Source organism: Labrus mixtus, chromosome 17 (assembly GCF_963584025.1).
Source record: "Labrus mixtus chromosome 17, fLabMix1.1, whole genome shotgun sequence".
In the NCBI taxonomy this organism is placed as follows: domain Eukaryota; kingdom Metazoa; phylum Chordata; class Actinopteri; order Labriformes; family Labridae; genus Labrus; species Labrus mixtus.
The window spans coordinates 17,147,982-17,152,332 of NC_083628.1; positions in this window are offsets into that span (position 1 = coordinate 17,147,982).

A 4,351-nucleotide genomic window follows, 5' to 3' on the forward strand; every position below is an offset into this window, starting at 1 on the left:
TAAAGAAATTGGCTTATTTTTGGGGGATAATAAATTGAACACCGAAGACCTTCTACACAACTTGTTTCTAATCGTTTTTGTATTTTGAGAATCTTGGTAATAATTCTGTGATATTTATAATAAAAGCCTTGTATGATAACTCTTTAAATTACATATGAATAAAAGTATGATATATAAATCTAATATGCCATATAAAATCTGACCGCAATCATCAAATATGGGGACCAAGAAATATATTTCTAAACAAATATTCTTAACTTGCATATTAACAATTCAAGAGCCACTATTTCCTCAGAACATTCATTTGTATATTGGTTCGACGGAGGATTAGGGCCATGTTAAATTTTTTTTATTATTATTTCGTAAATTTACGAGAATAAAGTCGAAGATTTACGAGTTTAATATCGGAAATTTACGACTTTATGGCAGCTAAGGCATTTTTATAAATCATACTTTTATTCATATGTCATTTAAAGAGTCGTAAATTTCCGAAAATAAAGTCGTTAATTTACGAGATTAAACTCATAAATTTACAAGAATAATCTTGTAAATTAACGAGTTCGAGACCAGCCTGTGCAAAATGATGAAACAAGATGGTGGATTATCTGGCTGCCTTTTTCTGAAACTCTTAAAGTATTTTCCTCTGCGGACAACTTCCTCCAAGTCAGTGTGGTTCTTTCTTTAGTTTCTTGCAGTATCTTTTCAGGGTGCTGATATTTTATGACAATGTGGAGATGATGATGTGCCAAAAGCATGTGTAGTTTCATATCTGCATAAGTAAAGCCCCAACACAACTATCTGTGTCTGTTATCGGTCTGCCTTGTTAAAGTGTCTCATGTGCAGAGCCAGTTTGTGTCCTGTTCATCATTTTACAGATAAACAAGGTCTTGCAAGTTGAAGTGAAAACTTCTCTTGAACTAACTGTTTTTACCGACTACACAAGGAAGTAGCCTATTTCCTTATTAGTGAAACCTTTAGGACAAGATGCTCCATGTTTGTCATTTGAGAACAGGATGCTGCTGCTCTTCTGATATAGACTAAAATCACAACTTCTATTCTTTAAAGACTTTAAGAGTTCTACTTTCATCATTTTTGCGCAGGCTGGTCTCGAACTCGTTAATTTACGAGATTAATCTCGTAAATTAACGAGTTCGAGACCAGCCTGCGCATAAAGTCGGAAATTTACGACTTTAATCTCGAAATTTAAAAAAATATTTTTTTTTAACGTGGCCCTAATCCTCCGTCGTGATATTAGTGTGTAATTGTTTTTTTTTGTTTTTTTTTCAGTTAATTAGTGTAAACAAAGATTTGACTTGAACTTAACACGGTGACCTACTTCATCAAGTATGTTTGGTAAGGGGACAAGCTTGTCTTAACACTTTGAATTTCCTGAATGTGTTTGTATTTATTTCTTTGAAAAAGTTTATAATTTGAGAGGTTATGATGAAGAAAACTATACCTGACAACCTTTTTATTTAAAATTAAGTCATGATTATTGGTACGAGAACAATGCTGTTCATTTGATCAGTGAGTCTAGTTTACCAGAACTTTGAAATAGTTTAACAGGTCAAAAAGTGTTTGGGGGAAAAAAAAACATTGTTTCACTTGGTTTTGTGCTCAAAAAGAAAAGCACTTCTACTGATTTTACCGGTTTGTTTCTACTCAAACAGCTTTATTTTAAGGCAAATGCCTGAACGCATCTGGGATCATGTAGCGTTTGTATATACCTTTAAGGAGTTATCTGGTTTTACATGGGCAAAAGTAGCTGTGTTGTCTCAGTGGTGGCAAAACAAATAATTGTTTACTGTACCTTGACTGTTAATGAGGAGATGTGCAATTCACTGTAAGCTAAAAATAAAATTAGCACATTAAGAAATAAAAGTTTTATAAGTTAAGTATTACAAGACTTGATTATTACTTATTACTTCCGACTTCAAAATGAATCAAGAAGTACCAACTTACAGCATTGGTATACAGAGATCTACTATTGCTATGGGATTACAGTGTGTGTGTAATGATTCTGACTTCAGGTCAACCTTATTTAGAGCCAAGTTTGAAGCACAGTTCATATTGCATTTCAGTGACCTATGAGGTAAGTAATCCGCTACAGATGCCTTGTTCCCCAGTAAACAACGATAAACTGGTGACCTTTTTGGAAAACATTTACTGAGCAAAATCACAACACCTGACCTTGTAACCTTGAGAGTCTATAGTTAGGGTTGTTGGTAGGTAGAACCTGAAGGATCTGTATGGACAGGCTGTGTTGCGTAAGAGGCCGGTGGATTAGAGGCAAAACCTATCAGTCTTCATCTCTGTCCTCAATCAAACAATCATTATTTGTATAGCACCAATTCATAACAAGTGTTATCTCGAGACGTTTTACTAAAGGGACGACGTGGTCCAATTGTAGTGGCTGGGCGTCAGGGACGTCAGGTGGTAGTAGTGCCCGATCACCTCGCTGAAGGTTGGAGGAGTTCCTTCTACTCGAGAGCCTGGCTTCCGGTGCCAGGACAATGCCTACTGGGCTTATGGCACGGATAGGGGGGGTCCATGGCAGCAGGCCGTCCTCACCAACAATCCAGAGGAATCTACGAGACCTGAGAGCTCAGGAGCTCCCAGGAAAACGTGGTTAGTCACTAAGAACAATAGATAGCGACATGCAATAATATGATGTGAATGCAAAGAGAGAGAAGAGGAGAGATAGGAGCTCAAGTTGCCAGTTCCCCCCGGTAGTCTAAACCTATAGCAGCATAACTACGGAGCTGGTCAATACCTGCACCAGCCCTAAATATAAGCTTTATCAAAAAGGAATGTTTTAAGTCTATTCTTAAAAGTACAGAGTGTGTCTGCCTCCCAGTAGATAAAGTTGAGAATTATGAGATAAAAAGTCATAATTATGAGATAAAAAGTCGAAGAAGAAGAAGAAGAAGAAGGCAGTAATGCAACTTTTTGGATGCCAGCTGATAATAAAATATGTGGTAAAACAGTTATCTAAAGAGACTTCTGACCTGAGACTCTCATCTTTGTCCTTTCTCCTAAGTCCATGTTTTCTTTGGATACAAACTTTCACTATGTTGGGGGGCGCAGGACTTACACACTACTGGCCTGTAGCATAAGATATGAATTAAGTAGCCAAACTTTAAAACCTTGTTGGAAAAGGGAGAAGAAAGAAAGCAACAGAACTTAAAGTTGATCCATTGAAACATTAGTCCAACAGCACCATTACCAGCAATACAACCCTGAATACTGCCTGATGCTAGAGTAGATCTCATATTATTGGAAAAGAAGAACGAGGATAGTGAGTTCCATTTTAATTCACACATCATACAGAATTATATTGATGGGTACCACAGTTATGTTCAGATATCTACAGATGCGTCAAAAAATACAGTTGTCAAAGTTGGTGTGTCATTTATTGTTCTGGAGTTTCACATCAACGTTGGGAAAAGAATCAGTGAGGGGTTATCAGTCTACACAGGGGATCGCACTTTTATTAGTATACAGTGAAAAGAGGATACAAGACCATTGAGATCTGTCATTTGTTCAGATTCAAGTTCATCACTCATCAGTTTACAATACAGTCATTCAGACAGCAGACCGGACATTTTAATAGAAATCAAACAAACACTATACAGAATTGAAATGATGGGTCTTACAGTTGTGTTTTTATGGGTACCTGCACACGCATACAAGGAAACAAATTAGCAGACAAGGTGGCAAAGGGGGCTACATTAAATACTCAAGTAGATTTTATAGTTGGCATCAGTAGAACAGAAGTAAAGAGCATTATTAAACAGAGATTGAAGGAAAGGTGGCAAAAGCAGTGGGAGGAGGAAAGGAAAGGACAATGGTTTTATAGAATCTAAAGGAAGGTTGGTGAAATGAGAAGTGCAGGAACAAATAGGAGAAATGACAGAATAATATCTAGATTAAGATATGGACACACTCGATTCGATAGGACATTGTGTAAAATATGGAAAACATGATGGACATGGACAAGAGGAGACAGTGGAACATGTCATTTTAAACTGTCAGAAATATAGTTTAAAAAGAAGATAGATGGTGGAAGATTTGAAAGAAATTAAAGTACACTTGGATTTAATAGATATCTTATATAATAATTCAGAAAATTAAAGCTATAGGATTTGATGAGTACCTTAGCCAAACTAAGTTGATTGAGAAGATATCATTATTAATATTTGTATTCATTTGTTTTATTATTTTTAATTTATTATTATTTACAGAAAGTAGTACACGTTAGTTTGATCCACACTCCATATCTTTAGTTGAATTCAGTTAGCCTACATAGACTGTGGAGGGCAGCATTACACTCAACAGTGTACAGCCTGCC